Source organism: Rhinoderma darwinii, chromosome 2 (genome assembly GCF_050947455.1).
Source record: "Rhinoderma darwinii isolate aRhiDar2 chromosome 2, aRhiDar2.hap1, whole genome shotgun sequence".
In the NCBI taxonomy this organism is placed as follows: Eukaryota; Metazoa; Chordata; class Amphibia; order Anura; family Rhinodermatidae; genus Rhinoderma; species Rhinoderma darwinii.
This window is the reverse complement of record NC_134688.1, coordinates 95,811,997-95,830,726: the sequence shown is the minus strand read 5'-3', so window position 1 is coordinate 95,830,726 and position 18,730 is coordinate 95,811,997.

Below are 18,730 nucleotides of genomic sequence, written 5' to 3'. Positions count from 1 at the left end.
TCGCAGGAAGTTGGTAGGGATGCGTCGCTACGGGAGACCAGGTGAGTATGTTTTTTTAATCTCCTCTTCTCTCTTCCTTTTTCTAATCTGTAAAATGGCAGCCACCATTTTGCCGATCATTGCACCGCGAACCCCAAAAGTTTGAGATTTTGCCAAATCCAAAACTTTTGGGAAATTTGGACTGAATTAGATTTGTTTAGAATCGATTCGCTCATCTCTAGGTATGACTAAAGACACATTTTAGTATATGATTATTTGATAGTAAAAAGGTTATATTGGCATAGCGTAGAGTGCACAATATGTTTCATCATTTGTGTTAATAAATTTGTTTATATAATATTGACATATACTCACTAAAGATAATTGGGTATAAGGAAATAGCAAATATTTTGCTACTGTCTAAGCCCCTATGTATTATTTCTAACAATCATTTTTTTTAATGATCATATATGCATTTACACATGCACATACATACACATACAAACATATTAGAGAATATATATTTAAGAAATAATGATACAAATAAGGTAAGCTAATTTTGGTTTCAAGTAAAAGAAAAATTAATCTAAAGGTTCAGTAAGTATTCAGATAATGTTGACACATCAATTAAAGATGTATATTTGAACATATATTTTTTAGATTTATTATCAACTGGTGGTTCAAATTTTTTTTATAACCGGGTATCTTAAGTTACTAAAGGTGAAATATTTTTGGGGTATTCTTTGGTCACCATGTGGTACAGAATTAAAGCTAATCACTATGGTAAATTTTGAAGACATTTCAGTATCAATGGTAAAAACTAGTCAGTAAGTAAAATAAAATATTATAATACAGTGGTTATTCATACTAAAAAGCACTTTTGTGTGAGTAAATAAAAGAATCGGTGTATACAAATATTTGACATCTCAAATGAGAACACACAATATTTAATGAAGTAATTTTAATATAAGGAAAATTGCTTTATTAAAGCTAATAGTTTGATCTTATCCGAAAATTGGATATTACATTTTTGTGTGATTAAAGAGGCTCTGTCACCAGATTATCAAATCCCTATCTCCTATTGAATGTGATCGGCGCTGCAATGTAGATAACAGTAAAGTTTGTTTTTTTTTTTAAATGATTTGTCAGCGTCATACACTTCTATTCACAACGCCCAGTTGGTAAAAACACAATACACGCCCAGTTGGTAAAACGAGAAAACACGCCCAGTTGTCCATTGAAAAGCTCATTTACATAAATATAAAATTGCTCATAACTTGGGCAAAAATGATCGTTTTTAAAAAAAACAAAACTTTGCTGTTATCTACATTGCAGCACCGATCAGATTCAATAGGAGATAGGGATTTGATAATCTGGTGACAGAGCCTCTTTAAGTATGACAATGAATTAAACTTCGTGCATATTAACTTAAAACTGTTGAATGAAGGAATGAGGTTTTGCGGAACAATGATGATAAAAGAGAGAAGATAGATGTAACGGCCGCGGTCGAAGACCCCTTTCATCCTGCTGATGTCTTCCTCCCTCCCCAAAGATGCCAGCCCATGCGGCCATCCTGTCCTGCAGTGACCTGTAGGGTGCGCGCACAAGCTCATTCCCGGCCTTAAAGGGCCAGCGTGCACATGTTACGAATTTAACGAATTATTCCAAGATCACCCTGGACTATAAAAAGGGCACTGCCCCTTCATTCCTTGCATGAGAATTGTTTGTATTCCTCTGTTAGTCTTGCAAATGGTTCCTTAGCCGTATCCTGATACCTGTATCCTGTATCTTGTGCTGTATTTGTTCCTGTGTCATCTCTAGTGTTGGAGTCGTCTTGTGCCGTTTACTATGCCTGCTGACTTACACCACGTCTGGTGTCATCTGCCACGTTTTTGTCATCACCTGCTGCCAAGGTCCCATCTATGCTGTTACTACTGTCTGGACTATTACAGGTATCCTTGTAAATCTACAGGAGTTGTGTGGCACTATCTACAGGGGCTGTGTGGCACTCTCTACAGTGGGTCTGTGGCACTATCTACATGGTGTGTATGTGCGTCGCTATCTACAGACGGTCTGTGTGGCGCTATCTATAGGGGCAGTGGTATAATGAAGGATTCTTTCATTGATGCCTATAATTGGTGTTTATAAATGTCTATTTTACTGATGGACTTGTAATATTATAGTATTTAAAAAAAGTAATTTAAAACTAATTTAAAATAAGTTTTCTTATTCTCTTATTTAGTCGCTATATTAGCGTTTACTGGGGGTATTAATTTTGGTCATCAGATCGCCCACCATTGATGGAGACTTGCCCTGCTCCCTAACTGCCCTGCTCAGGAGCTGCCAAGGCTTAGAGGAAACATTGCCCACAGGTGTAATATCGATTTTATTAGAATTGGGCGGTGAAAATTTAAATCTACACTTTTTCTAATAAATGAGGTATTGTTTTTTGTGGAACGATCTGTAATTGTTAATGGTTCCATTTTGGGGTACATTTGATTTTTTTGTTATCGCTATTTATTCCATTTTTTGGGAGACGAGGAAACCAAAAAACAGCAATTCTAGCACTGTTTTCTTTTTTCTTTTTTACAGCGTTTACCGTGCAGTATAAACAACAATCATGTTTTAGTGTCGCCATTTTCTGACAGCCATAACTTTTTTATTTTTCAGTTGATATCACTGTGGGAGGGCTTGTTTTTTGCGTGACGAAGTTTCGTTTTTGTGCGTACCATTTTGGGCTACTTGCAACTTTTTGATAACTTTTTATTAAAATTTTTTTAGACAAAGTGACCAAAAAAAGAAATTCTGTCGTCTTTTTAGTTTTCTTTTTTTTACGGTGTTCACCGTGCTGTAAAAATAAAATGGTATGTTTATAGTTCAGGCCGTTCCGAATGCAGCGATACCTATAATGCATCGTTTTTGGGGTGCTTTTTCCAATTATAAAGGACTTGATCAGGGAAAAAGGGTGATTCTTGTTTTTATTACTTAAAACTTTTATTTATTTATTTTTCTTAAACATTTTACTTGACTTTTTTTTTATTTTTATTTTTTTACACTTACTAAGGGATTTGAAGACCTGATCTTCTGATCCCCGGTTCAATACACTGCCCCCTCCCTCTGTCAACCACTTTAATGCGGCAGTCGATATTGACTGCTGCATTTAAGGGGTTAAATGGCGGCGAACGGCAGTAACTGTGATTGCCGCCGTTGCAGCCGGATGTCAGCTGTTTAATACAGTGACACCCGCTGAAGATGAAGCGAGCAGCGCTCCAGTACCCGCTTCATCTTCAGGATGTGCCTGGTACGTCGGATTGCACTAAGAAACTTGCAATACCGACGTATCAGACACATCATTTTACAGGAGCCGGTTAAAGAATCAGCTGTCACAACATCTTGAGTTCTATAGTCTCACCGCTCTCACAGTAAAGAATCCTCGACTGTGATGGTGGTGAAACCTTTTTTCCTCTAGACGTAAAGGATGCCTCCTTGTCATTTTTAAACATTTTATTAGAGATTAATTTCGATTATAGCTACAACCAATTATTGCAAGCTGCAGGAGAGGAAAGACTAATGGAAACAGATAATACAAAACTACGTACCTGTGTTGTTTTAACCCCTTAAAGGCTATGTACATCTTCAAAGGGATTTTTTTTTTTATAATTCAATGTTTTATGTATTTTTAAACAATTTTTAAATTGACTTTTATTAAAAAAAAAGTTTTACGATTTATGATAAAGCTTCTATGTATCCTGTATACATATCGTTCTGTATCCAGCTAGTAACGATCACATCTAAGTTGACAACTTAGATGAGATCGTTAAGTGGATCGTTAGAGATTTGTGTTTTAGAGATACGTTAGAGATAGCTTCAACCGATTATAGCTTCAACCGATTATTGCAAGCTGCAGGAGAGGAAAGACTAATGGAAGCAGATAATACAAAACTACGTACCTGTGTTGTTTTAACCCATTAAAGGCTATGTACATCTTCAAAGGGATTTTTTTAAAATAATTCAATGTTTTATGTATTTTTAAACAATTTTTAAATTGACTTTTATTAAAAAAATGTTTCACGATTTATGATAAAGCTTCTATGTATCCTGTATACATATCGTTCTGTATCCAGCTAGTAACGATCACATCTAAGTTGACAACATAGATGTGATCGTTAAGTGGATCGTTAGAGATTTGTGTTTTAGAGATACGTTAGAGATCGGTAGAAACTGTGTTTTTGAGATACACAGGGCCCAATCTCAGCCAAGGTGTCAGTTAAGCGGAACTGACAAAATCAGCTGAAACAGAACAATACCGCTTCTATGTATACAGGATACATGGAAGCGGTATAGTAGAAAGCTATTTTTTTTTTTTTAGAAAAGTCAATTTAAAAGTTGTTTAAAAACACATAAAACATTGATTTATTTAAAAAAAAAATCCTTCTAAAGGTGTACATAGCCTTTAAATGGACACTAACTTTTTAAACAACGTATGGTAATCTATGGTATAGATCAATTTTGTCTTTCATTTACTGTTAAACTTTAGTTGTTTTATCCATTCAAATTCTATGTTATGTTACGGCCACTAGGTGTCTCCCTTCCTGTATTCTGCTGTCCACCCCTTGTTATCAAGCTAAGTCCATCCCTGGTTACAAACGGGCTGCAGAAAGTCTATGAAGATTGGAGCAGGAAGCAGGGTGAGAGTGAGTCACACAAACATGCTGCATACAAGTCTATGGAGAAGGGTGAGCAGGGGGAGGAAGCAGGAGCAGAGTGAGAAAGACAGGCTGTTGGTACAGTTTCTATGTCACCCCAGTGCTGGATTCTCAGCTACACTACTCAGTACCGCTGTATAATCTCTATACTGCTGCTTCTATATATGTGATAGATAGAGATGAGCGAACTTATGAAAAGTTCGGTTCGGCTGGTTCGCCGAATTTCATGAAAAAGTTAGATTCAGACCGAACTAGTTCTGACCGAACCTGTAATACAAAAAAGCCCCTAAAAATCATGTATAACACTGTTTAAAAGCCCTAGAAGCGCTGTATAACACTCTTAGGTCACCCATGAGTGTATCCAAGTACTTTTGAGCTGTCTTTAAGGCAAAGTTAGTGTCAAAGTTACGCCAACATGTATGGCTATAGGAAAACGGATGGGACACGGTGATAACTAACAGAAACCACTGCACTTGTGCATGTTGTATGCTTAATGCATTGTTAAAGAAGGTACAAAAATTAACCATTTTTGGCGGCAGATGCCTGCCAGGGTTCATACATATAAGGTGGTAAAAGAAGAAGCAATGGCTTTTGACAAACCCTCAAAAAATTTACCCTTTATGGTGGCAGATGCCTGCCGGGGTTCATCCATACATGGATGTAAAAGCAACAAGCAATGGCTTTTGACAAGCCCTCCAAAAATGTACCCTTTTTATTGGCAGATGCCTGCCGGGGTTCATCCATACATGGATGTAAAAGCAACAAGCAATGGCTTTTCACAAGCCCTCCAAAAATGTACCCTTTTTATTGGCAGATGCCTGCCGGGGTTCATCCATACATTGATGTAAAAGCAACAAGCTGTTAAGGATCTGCCAGGCACAGCTTCTGTATCCACGCCCATAGGTAATCAGTCTGCACCTGCTTCTATGTCTGTGAGACTGACTCCATCTTCCACCACTCAGGATGGCAGGCTTAGGAGTGGGAGAGCCTATCACAGCCTGGCCAGACGGAGCTAGCTCCCGCCCTCTGTCTATTTATACCTGCCTTTCCTGTTCCTCTTTTGCTTGTGATTCTTCTCTGCTGGTTTCCTGGCCCTGCTGCAGCTTCTGTACTATTTGACCCTGCTTCATATGACCCTGGCTTACTGACTACTCTTCTGCTCTGCGTTTGGTACCTCGTACACTCCTGGTTTGACTCGGCTTGTTCACTACTCTCCTGCTCTGCGTTTGGCACCTCGTACTCTCCTGGTTTGACTCGGCTCGTTTACTTCTCTTGGTGCTCACAGTGTTGCCGTGGGCAACTGCCCCGTTTCCCTTTGTTGTGTGTTTCCTTGTCTGGTTGTCTGTTGTGCACTTACTGAGTGTAGGGACCGTCGCCCAGTTGTACCCCGTCGCCTAGGGCGGGTCGTTGCAAGTAGGCAGGGACTGAGTGGCGGGTAGATTAGGGCTCACTTGCCTGTTTCCCTATCCCTGTCATTACATAATCACAAGCCCATATACCTACTCTACCCTGGTCCCTCGCACCACTATGGACCCCCTTGAGACCCTGGTTCAGCAAATGCAGGGTCTCTCCCTACAGGTCCAGGCCCTGGCTCAGAGGGTCAACCAGCCGGATGCTACCATGGTAGTGCCCCTCACCTCACCTCTTGAACCCCACCTCAAGTTGCCTGACCGGTTCTCAGGGGACCGGAAGACTTTTCTCTCCTTTCGGGAGAGTTGTAGGCTCTATTTTCGTTTAAAGCCCCACTCCTCAGGTTCTGAGAGCCAGCGGGTGGGTATAATTATGTCCCGGCTCCAGGAAGGGCCCCAAGAATGGGCCTTCTCCTTGGCTCCTGACGCCCCTGAACTTTCCTCCGTTGATCTTTTCTTTTCTGCTCTCGGACTCATTTATTACGAGACTGACAGGACTGCCTTTGCCGAGAGTCAGCTGGTGACCTTACGACAGGGTAAGAGACCTGTTGAGGAGTATTGCTCTGACTTTAGGAAGTGGTGCGTAGCTTCTCGGTGGAATGACCCTGCCTTAAGGTGCCAGTTTAGGTTGGGTCTGTCGAACGCCCTGAAAGACCTGCTAGTTAGCTATCCCTCTTCTGACTCCCAAGACCAGGTTATGGCTTTAGCGGTACGACTTGACCGACGTCTCAGGGAATGACAACGTGAACGTTTATGTGTTTTCTCCTCTGACTCCCCCATGATGCCTCCCGAGGTTCCGTTGTTTCGTTCTTCCACGGAAGACTCGGAGGTACCCATGCAACTCGGGGCCTCCGTGTCCCCCCAACAACGTAGAGAGTTCCACAGGAAGAATGGTCTCTGCTTCTATTGTGGGGATGACAAGCATCAAGTGAACACCTGTCCTAGGCGTAAGAATAAGCAGCCGGAAAACTTCCGCGCCTAAGTGATCATCGGGGAGGTCACTTGGGCGCACAGGTATTTCCCGTAAATATGAAACGTAATAAAATCTTGCTTCCCTTTCAGGTCTCTTTTGGTGGTAGGTCTGCTACCGGCAGTGCCTTCGTGGATTCAGGGTCGTCTGCTAATATCATGTCTGTGGAATTTGCTATGTCTCTTGCTATGCCTCTGATTGATTTGCCTAAACTTGTCCCGGTAGTGGGTATCGACTCCACTCCTCTTGCTAATGGTTATTTTACACAGCATACCCCTGTTTTTGAACTCCTTGTTGGCTCCATGCATTTGGAGCAATGCTCTGTACTGTTGATGCAGGGATTATCGTACGATTTGGTTCTAGGCCTTCCCTGGTTGCAGTTGCATAATCCCACGTTTGACTGGAATACTGGGGATCTTACCAATTGGGGTAATGAATGCTTGACGTCATGTTTTTCTGTTAATTCTATTTCTCCCCCTGAGGAGGTGAACACGCTACCTGAGTTTGTTCAGGACTTCGCTGACGTTTTCTCTGAGGAGGCCTCCGAAGTGTTACCTCCTCATAGAGAATACGATTGCGCTATCGATTTGGTACCAGGAGCTAAGCTCCCTAAGGGTAGGATATTTAATCTCTCTTGTCCCGAACGTGAAGCCATGAGAGAGTATATCCAGGAATGCCTGGCCAAGTGTTACATTCGCCCCTCTACTTCTCCGGTAGGTGCTGGCTTCTTCTTCGTAGGGAAGAAGGATGGTGGTCTTAGGCCATGCATTGACTACCGTAACTTGAATAAGGTCACTGTAAGGAACAAGTATCCCCTTCCTTTGATTCCTGATCTCTTTAATCAGGTTCAGGGGGCCCAATGGTTCTCTAAGTTTGATCTACGGGGGGCGTATAACCTTATCCGCATCAAAGAGGGGGATGAGTGGAAGACTGCGTTTAACACGCCCGAAGGTAATTTCGAATACCTCGTCATGCCCTTTGGGTTGTGTAATTCTCCCGCGGTCTTCCAGAATTTCATAAATGAGATTTTAAGAGATTACCTGGGGGTATTTCTTGTAGTGTACCTTGATGACATACTTGTGTTTTCCAAGGACTGGTCCTCCCATATTGAGCATGTCAGGAAGGTGCTCCAGGTCCTTCGGGAAAACAAACTGTTTACGAAGATTGAAAAATGTGTGTTTGGGGTGCAGGAGATACCATTTTTGGGTCAAATCCTCACTCCTCATGAATTCCGCATGGACCCCGCCAAGGTCCAGGCTGTGGCGGAATGGGTCCAACCTGCCTCCCTGAAGGCGTTACAGTGCTTCTTGGGGTTCGCTAATTATTACAGGAGATTTATTGCTAACTTCTCGGTCATCGCTAAGCCTCTTACGGACCTCACTCGCAAGGGTGCTGATCTCCTCCACTGGCCTCCTGAGGCTGTCCAGGCTTTTGAGGCCCTTAAGAAGTGCTTTTTTTCGGCCCCGGTGTTGGTTCAGCCCAGCCAAATGGAGCCATTTATCGTGGAGGTTGGCGCTTCCGAGGTGGGAGTGGGGGCTGTCTTGTCCCAGGGTACCAGGTCCCTCACCCATCTCCGTCCCTGTGCCTACTTCTCCAGGAAGTTTTCGCCCACTGAGAGTAACTATGATATTGGCAACCGCGAACTCTTAGCCATTAAATGGGCATTTGAAGAGTGGTGCCACTTCCTGGAGGGAGCTAGGCACCAGGTAACGGTCCTTACCGACCACAAGAATCTGGTTTTCCTAGAATCAGCCCGCAGGCTAAACCCGAGACAAGCTTGATGGGCGTTATTTTTTACCAGATTCAATTTTTGGGTTACCTATAGGTCTGGGTCTAAAAATATTAAGGCTGATGCACTGTCGCATAGCTTCATGGCCAGCCCTCCTTCGGAGGAAGATCCTGCTTGTATTTTGCCTCCAGGTATAATCATTTCCTCTATTGATTCTGATTTAGTATCTGAAATTGCTGCTGATCAAGGTTCAGCTCCCGGGAACCTTCCTGGGAACAAGCTGTTTGTTCCCCTGCAATTCCGGCTAAGGGTACTTAGGGAAAATCATAACTCCGCACTATCTGGTCATCCAGGCATCCTGGGTACCAAGCACCTCATTGCCAGAAACTATTGGTGGCCTGGGTTGCCTAAAGACGTTAAGGCCTTTGTCGCCGCTTGTGAGGTTTGTGCTAGGTCCAAGACTCCCAGGTCCCGACCAGCGGGCTTACTACGTTCTTTGCCCATTCCCCAGAGACCTTGGACCCATATCTCCATGGATTTTATCACCGATTTGCCTCCATCTCAAGGCAAGTCGGTGGTGTGGGTTGTAGTAGACCGCTTCAGTAAGACGTGCCACTTTGTGCCCCTCAAAAAACTACCCAATGCTAAGACGTTAGCTACTTTGTTTGTCAAACAGATCCTGCGTCTCCATGGGGTCCCTGTCAATATTGTTTCTGACAGAGGGGTACAATTTGTTTCTTTGTTTTGGAGAGCCTTCTGTAAAAAGTTGGAGATTGATCTGTCCTTCTCCTCTGCCTTCCATCCTGAAACTAATGGCCAAACCGAGAGGACTAATTAGTCTCTAGAACAATATTTAAGGTGTTTTATCTCTGACTGTCAATATGATTGGGTCTCATTCATGCCCCTCGCCGAATTTTCCCTTAATAACCGGGTCAGTAACTCGTCAGGGGTCTCCCCCTTTTTCTGTAATTTTGGGTTTAATCCACGGTTCTCCTCCGTTTCACCTGGTAGTTCCAACAATCCCGAGGTAGAGGTCGTTCATCGGGAACTGTGCACAGTCTGGGCAAAGGTTCAGAAGAACCTAGAGGCGTCCCAGAGCATACAAAAAACTCAGGCAGATAGAAGACGTTCTGCTAACCCCTTGTTTATGGTCGGGGATCTGGTGTGGCTATCGTCTAAGAACTTGCGCCTTAAAGTCCCGTCCAAGAAGTTTGCTCCCCGGTTTATAGGGCCGTACAAAGTCATTGAAGTCCTCAATCCTGTCTCCTTCCGACTGGAGTTGCCCCCGTCTTTTCGAGTACACGACGTGTTTCATGCCTCCCTCCTTAAACGCTGCTCCCCGTCCTTGGCTCCCTCGAGGAAACCTCTTGTCCCCGTTCTCACCCCTGAGGGGGTAGAATTCGAGGTGGCCAAGATTGTGGACAGCAAGATGGTCCAAAGCTCCCTCCAGTACCTTGTCCATTGGAGAGGATACGGGCCTGAGGAGAGGACTTGGGTACCCGCCCGGGATGTTCACGCTGGGGTATTGGTCAGGAGGTTCCACCTTCGTTTCCCCAATAAACCAGGTCCATCTAGAAAGGGTCCGGTGGCCCCTCATAAAAGGGGGGGTACTGTTAAGGATCTGCCAGGCACAGCTTGTGTATCCACGCCCATAGGTAATCAGTCTGCACCTGCTTCTATGTCTGTGAGACTGACTCCATCTTCCACCACTCAGGATGGCAGGCTTAGGAGTGGGAGAGCCTATCACAGCCTGGCCAGACGGAGCTAGCTCCCGCCCTCTGTCTATTTATACCTGCCTTTCCTGTTCCTCCTTTGCTTGTGATTCTTCTCTGCTGGTTTCCTGGCCCTGCTGCAGCTTCTGTACTATTTGACCCTGCTTCATATGACCCTGGCTTACTGACTACTCTTCTGCTCTGCGTTTGGTACCTCGTAAACTCCTGGTTTGACCCGGCTTGTTCACTACTCTCCTGCTCTGCGTTTGGCACCTCGTATTCTCCTGGTTTGACTCGGCTCGTTTACTTCTCTTGTTGCTCACGGTGTTGCCGTGGGCAACTGCCCCGTTTCCCTTTGTTCTGTGTTTCCTTGTCTGTTTGTCTGTCGTGCACTTACTGAGTGTAGGGACCGTCGCCCAGTTGTACCCCATCGCCTAGGGCGGGTCGTTGCAAGTAGGCAGGGACTGAGTGGCGGGTAGATTAGGGCTCACTTGTCTGTTTCCCTATCCCTGTCATTACACAAGCAATGGCTTTTCACAAGCCCTCCAGGCCTGCTTGTAGCAGATGGCAGTGGAGGTGTATTGGTGGTAGTAGAGGTAGCCAATGGACAGCAAGGGTGGTGGTAGTAGTAGTAGCAGCACATTAAAAGACACTGGACAGTCACAGGACAAAGCCCTGTGGTGGGGCAGGCCTGCTTGTAGCAGACGGCAGTGGAGGTGTATTGATGGTAGTAGAGGTAGCCAACGGACAGCAAGGGTGGTGGTAGTAGTAGTAGCAGCCCATTAAAAGAGACTGGACAGTCACAGGACAAAGCCCTGTGGTGGGGCAGGCCTGCTTGTAGCAGACGGCAGTGGAGGTGTATTGGTGATAGTAGAGGTAGCCAACGGACAGCAAGGGTGGTGGTAGTAGTAGCAGCACATTAAAAGACACTGGACAGTCACAACTCACAGGACAAAGCCCTGTGGTGGGGCAGGCCTGCTTGTAGCAGACGGCACTGGGGGTGGATTTGTGGTGGTTGACTGGTAGTAGTGGTGGTGGTGGACTACTGACAGCACGGGTGGTGGTGGTGGTAGTAGTAGTAGTAGATGCATCAACAGCACAGCAGCACATTAAAAAAGAGTGGACAGGACAAAGCCCTGTGGTTGTTTTTCTGAGACTTGTCAGAGGTACTGCGGATGGTGCTGTGCTGTGTATGAGGACCGGCGTCGGTTACTAGGCTGACACGGACAACACAGGGGATCAAGAGAAGGCAGAGTTACTAAATGGGTTCTTTAGCTCTGTATATACAACTGAAGAAGGAGCAGCTGATGTAGCCGGTGCCAGTGCTGTTAATATATCAGTTGATATACTGAATTGGATGAATGTAGAGATGGTCCAAGCTAAATTAAATAAAATAAATGTGCACAAGGCCCCGGGACCAGATGGGTTACACCCTAGAGTTCTTAAAGAGCTTAGTCCAGTTATTTCTGTCCCCCTTTTCATAATATTCAGAGAATCTCTAGTGACTGGTATAGTGCCAAGGGACTGGCGCAGGGCAAATGTGGTGCCTATTTTCAAAAAGGGCTCTATGTCTTCCCCGGGTAATTATAGACCAGTAAGCTTAACATCCATCGTGGGGAAAATGTTTGAGGGGCTATTGAGGGACTATATACAGGATTATGTGACAATAAATAGCATTATAAGTGACAGCCAGCACGGTTTTACTAAGGACAGAAGTTGTCAAACTAACCTAATCTGTTTTTATGAAGAGGTGAGCAGAAGTCTAGACAGAGGGGCCGCTGTGGATTTAGTGTTTTTGGACTTTGCAAAGGCATTTGACACTGTCCCCCATAGACGCCTAATGGGTAAATTACGGACTATAGGTTTAGAAAATATAGTTTGTAATTGGATTGAGAATTGGCTCAAGGACCGTATCCAGAGAGTTGTGGTCAATGATTCCTACTCTGAATGGTCACCGGTTATAAGTGGTGTACCCCAGGGTTCAGTGCTGGGACCCCTACTATTCAACTTATTTATTAATGATATAGAGGATGGGATTAATAGCACTATTTCTATTTTTGCAGATGACACCAAGCTATGCAATATAGTTCAGACTATGGAAGATGTTCATGAATTACAGGCAGATTTAAACAAACTAAGTGTTTGGGCGTCCACTTGGCAGATGAAGTTTAATGTAGATAAATGTAAAGTTATGCATCTGGGTACCAACAACCTGCATGCATCATATGTCCTAGGGGGAGCTACACTGGCGGATTCACTTGTTGAGAAGGATCTGGGTGTACTTGTAAATCATAAACTCAATAACAGCATGCAGTGTCAATCAGCTGCTTCAAAGGCCAGCAGGATATTGTCGTGTATTAAAAGAGGCATGGACTCGCGGGACAGGGATGTAATATTACCACTTTACAAGGCATTAGTGAGGCCTCATCTAGAATATGCAGTCCAGTTCTGGGCTCCAGTTCATAGAAAGGATGCCCTGGAGTTGGAAAAAATACAAAGAAGAGCAACGAAGCTAATTAGGGGCATGGAGAATTTAAGTTATGAGGAAAGATTGAAAGAATTAAACCTATTTAGCCTTGAAAAAAGACGACTAAGGGGGGACATGATTAACTTATATAAATATATTAATGGCACATACAAAAAATATGGTGATATCCTGTTCCATGTAAAACCCCCTCAAAAAACAAGGGGGCACTCCCTCCGTCTGGAGAAAAAAAGGTTCAAGCTGCAGAGGCGACAAGGCTTCTTTACAGTGAGAACTGTGAATCTATGGAATAGTCTACCGCAGGAGCTGGTCACAGCAGGGACAGTAGATGGCTTTAAAAAAGGGTTAGATAATTTCCTAGAACAAAAAAATATTAGCTCCTATGTGTAGAAATTTTTCCTTCCCTTTTCCCTTCCCTTGGTTGAACTTGATGGACATGTGTCTTTTTTCAGCCGTACTAACTATGTAACTATGTAACTATGTAACATGGAAGATAAAGCCAAGGCTTCCTTTGGAACAAAACATGTGGAAAATAAACTGTGGCAGAATTTTACAATCCCCAAGATAAAAAGAGGACATTAAAAAAAGACTGTGGTGGGGCAGGCCTGCTTGTAGCAGACGGCAGTGGAGGTGTATTGGTGGTAGTAGAGGTAGCCAACAGACAGCAAGAGTGGTGGTAGCAGTAGTAGCAGCACATTAAAAGAGACTGGACAGTCACAGGACAAAGCCCTGTGGTGGGGCAGGCCTGCTTGTAGCAGACGGCAGTGGAGGTGTATTGGTGGTAGTAGAGGTAGCCAACAGACAGCAAGGGTGGTAGTAGTAGCAGCAGCAGAACATTAAAAGACACTGGACAGTCACAGGACAAAGGCCTGTGGTGGGGCAGGCCTGCTTGTAGCAGACGGCAGTGGAGGTGTATTGGTGGTAGTAGAGGTAGCGAACAGACAGCACGGGTGGTGGTAGTAGTAGTAGTAGTAGCAGCACATTAAAACAGACTGGACAGTCACAGGACAAAGCCCTGTGGTGGGGCTGGCCTCAGGCCTGCTTGTAGCAGACGGCAGTGGAGGTGTATTGGTGGTAGTAGAGGTAGCCAACGGACAGCAAGGGTGGTAGTAGTAGTAGCAGCACATTAAAAGAGACTGGACAGTCACAGGACAAAGCCCTGTGGTGGGGCAGGCCTGCTTGTAGCAGACAGCAGTGGAGGTGTATTGGTGGTAGTAGAGGTAGCCAACGGACAGCAAGGGTGGTAGTAGTAGTAGCAGCACATTAAAAGACACTGGACAGTCACAGGACAAAGCCCTGTGGTGGGTCAGGGCTGCTTGTAGCAGACGGCAGTGGAGGTGTATTGGTGGTAGTAGAGGTAGCCAACAGACAGCACGGGTGGTGGTAGTAGTAGTAGTAGTAGTAGTAGTAGCAGCACATTAAAACAGACTGGACAATCACAGACAAAGCCCTGTGTTGGGGCAGGCCTGCTTGTAGCAGACGGCAGTGGAGGAGTATTGGTGGTAGTCGAGATAGCCAACGGACAGCAAGGGTGGTGGTAGTAGTAGTAGCAGCACATTAAAAGAGACTGGACAGTCACAGGACAAAGCCCTGTGGTGGGGCTGGCCTCAGGCCTGCTTGTAGCAGACGGCAGTGGAGGTGTATTGGTGGTAGTAGAGGTAGCCAACGGACAGCAAGGGTGGTGGTAGTAGTAGCAGCACATTAAAAGACACTGGACAGTCACAGGACAAAGCCCTGTGGGGGGGCAGGCCTCAGGCATGCTTGTAGCAGATGGCAGTGGAGGTGTATTGGTGGTAGTAGTGGTAGCCAACGGACAGCAAGGGTGGTGGTAGTAGTAGTAGTAGCAGCACATTAAAAGAGACTGGACAGTCACAGGATAAAGCCCTGTGGTGGGGCAGGCCTGCTTGTAGCAGACGGCACTGGGGGTGGATTGGTGGTAGAAGTAGTAGCAGCACCAACAGCGGCACATTAAAAAAAGAGTGAACAGGACAGAATCCCGTAGTAGCAGGCGGCAGTAGCAGGCGGCAGCGGCAGCAGCAGCAGCAGCAATGTCAGATCTAATCAGTGGCATCAGGCACAGGCGTTTTAAAATCCTCACCGATCCACGCTTGATTCATTTTCAGAAACGTGAGATTTTCCAAGCTGTTGGCGGACAATATTGTTCGCTTAGGGGTGACGAAGCCCCCTGCCGCGCTGAATACCCTCTCTGACGCTACACTGGAGGGTGGACAAGACAGTACACCCATGGCAAACTGGGCCAGTTCTTGCCAATGATCCAATCTGCTGACCCAGAAGTCCATGGGGTCTGGGATCAGGATTTCTGACGGAGAAAGGGCACAGTCCAGGTACGAGTGAACCTGGTTGTTTAGGTGCTGGACCTGGTGGTGGTGAACATACCTTTGGTGACTACGATGTGTGTCAGGTCGGGGTATTGGATGTAAAAATGTTGTCATCATATTTTCCAAACTGAATTGGCTGCTGCTGCTGCTGCCGCCGCCTATTACAGAGGTAGCTCTGCCAAAGGTGGTGGAACGATGAGACAGTGGGGAGCGGAGAGTGGCCCCCCGGTCAGACATGCTTGCAGCAGGTGTTTGCCGTTTGAAAGCCGTGACAAGCTGGCTGCATAGCTTCTCTCGATAATAAGCCAATTTTGCCTCCCTCTCGGAAGGCGCAAAAAACTCCCCCATTCTGGCTTTATACCGAGGGTCTAAAAGTGTGGCTATCCAGTACTCATCTCTTTGCTTCATGCTAACAATACGACAGTCAGCGCGCAAGTAACGAAGCATACAGCTCGCCATGCTGGCCAGCGTTTCAGAGGGCCCGGTTGGTTCCATCTCCGCCCCATACTGCCATGGTTGTCCATCATCAAGGTCGTCGTCAGACTCGTCATCACCATGTTGTGCGGCTGCCTCGTCCCCTATCCCTTCCTGTGATTCCATCTCCAAATCCAGCTCCTCTTCAGGTCCTGTTTCCTCATCCTCCTCCTCCTCCTCCTCAACATCCATAGCCAGATGTGATCCTTCCTCCATCCTTTGCTGAATCATCGCTGTGAGCGTTTGCTCCATAATGAATATCAGCGGCATAACATCGTTCATTCCGCTAGCGTCACGGCTCACAAATTGTGTGGCCTCTTCAAAGGGCCTCAAAACGCGACATGCGTCTCTAACCAGCTGCCAGTGCCTGAGCTCGAGATTACACTGGCTCCAAACGCTGCCTGTCTGCTGCATCAGGAAATCATTCACGGCTTTCCGCTGTTCGTACAGACGGTCCAACATGTGCAGGGTGGAATTCCAGCGTGTTGGAACGTCGCAAATCAGGCTGTGTTCTGGGAGATTGTTTTGACGCTGCAAGTCCAGGAGGGCGTGCTTAAATGCATACGAACGTCTAAAGCGAACGCAAACCCTCCTGGACATGGCCAGCACACCCTTCAAACCAACATATGACTTTAAGAAGCGTGTTATGACCAGATTGATCACATGTGCCATGCAAGGAGCGTGTGTCAGGTGACCTAGACGCAGTGCAGCCACAACGTTCTTCCCGTTATCAGAGACAACATTGCCCAGTGTGAGTTTCAGAGGAGACAGCCAGAGTGCGATTTCCTCCTTGATGCACAGCAGCAGCTCCTGCCCTGTGTGGCTTTTCTCGCCCAGGCTCAGCAGGTGTAAGACAGCGTTGTGGCGCTTCACCTTGCACCTATGAAAAGAGGAGGGAGGAGGTGTGGAAGATACGCTGTGTCCTGTCGGGGACGGGAAGACCTCCATTGAGGAGGGCAAGGCGGAGGAGGAGGAGTAGGAGGAGGAGGATGGTAGGCGCCTGGTATCCGGAGTTGAACCAGAAAGATACAAGCGTGGAGGTGGTAATGCCTGGCATTGCTGCGGTGGTGCATCGGACTGCAAAATATTGACCCAGTGGGCCGTGAAAGACATGTACTGTCCCTGCCCATAGTTGCTGCTCCACGTGTCGACGGTGGCATGTACCCTGCTGCACACGGATAATTGCAAGGACTGGCCCACCTTTTCCTCCACGTGCTTGTGCAAGGCAGGGACAGCTGTTTTGGAGAAGTAATGGCGGCTAGGTATTCGCCACCTAGGCTGAGCGCACACCATCAATTGCTTGAAGCCGGCGGAGTCGACCAGATGGTACGGCAGCGACTGCACCACCAACAACTTAGTCAGGTGTGAATTAAGCCGCACGACAAGTGGATGACTGGGTATATATTGTTGCTTATTGGACAACGATTCTGTAATGGATAACTGACGGGACGTAGGAGGAGCACTAGATGACAGTGAGGATGATGATGACAACGACATGGTGGATAAGGCCTGGCTACTACTTAGATGACAGGGACTCGGAGCAGCAGCGGCAGAGGGGTCTTCATTAGATGTACATGATGGTGGGGCATGTCCATTGTCCCACATGGCCTTGTAATGCCGCTCCATGTGTTTACGTAGAGCGGTAGTTCCTACATTGCTGCCCTGCCCACGCCTTACTTTCTGCTTGCAGATACGGCACTGTGCCATGTTTTCGTCCTCCGGGAAGGTACAGAAAAATTGCCACATGGCAGAGTACCATAAAGAGGTAGTACCACGTCCACCACCCGAGCTTGCCCCATGTCTGGCAGGCTTTTTTCGGGAGCCTACACCAGTAGCATCAGTGTCGCCGTCACCAGCTCCTGAGCTGACCCTACCGGTGCAACGTTTTGCAGATTGACTTCTGCCCCTACCTCGGCTTGGCTGTTTATCACTGCCAGTGCCGCCACTACTACCCTCCTCCTCTGACGCCGTCATCACCTCGTCACCTGGTTCCCACGTCCTGTCTAAAACAACATCATCATAGCCCTCCTCATCATCCCCGCCACTTCTGTCACTGTGTTGTGAATGTGATGTGACATCATGGCGGGCTCCATGCCCCCCCTCATTACTGCGTCTGCCACCACGGCTACCACCAACACCCCCACTAACCACAGCTATGTGTCTCGGACACCGCTTCCACCTTCACCACCGCCGCAACACACTCCATTGGCTGACTCGCGGAAAACAAATCATCATCACTATGTTGTTCAGTATCTTCCTTCGCACCTGAGGAGATGTCTCTTAGGACTCTCAGGAAAGATGGCTTCCCGCTAGGAAGGGGGAGTGAAGACATATATGATGGAATGGAAACGCTAGAAATACCCATATTACTACTATCACTGTGCCAAGGAACTGTAGAGGATCTGGAATACAACGAAACCTGGCTTGAAGCCAGATCGTCAGAGTCTTCCTGCTGAGATGACCGCGAGCAAGCCAACCAGTCCACAATGGCCGTATTGTCTAAAGTAACCCGCCCACCGGAGGAGATGGACAAGTCTGGATTGCTGATACTGCTACTACTACCAGCAGGCACATGGCTGCTGCTACTAGTGGAACTGGGCACATGTCTTGTGCCACAAATGCTGGTACTGGGTCTGGCACCAACAGATCCAACATTTGGACTGGAAGAGGACATGGCATGGGTGTTTTTTCCTCTACCCCGTCCTTTCACAACCTTTTTTTTACCAGACATTTCACTGCTGTGCTGGAGTGCAGCAAGTTGAATCAAAACCCCGGGGATGAGCCCCTTCTAAAAGCGTATTCACACACTAGCTTGGCAAATGGCAATGAGAATTTCTATCAGCCACTGTGCACTGACTCAGGGAATGCTGGCCCTGTGCGTTGTAGTACTACAAAGGCTGCCTCAGCTGCCTGTATTGCAAGTTGGA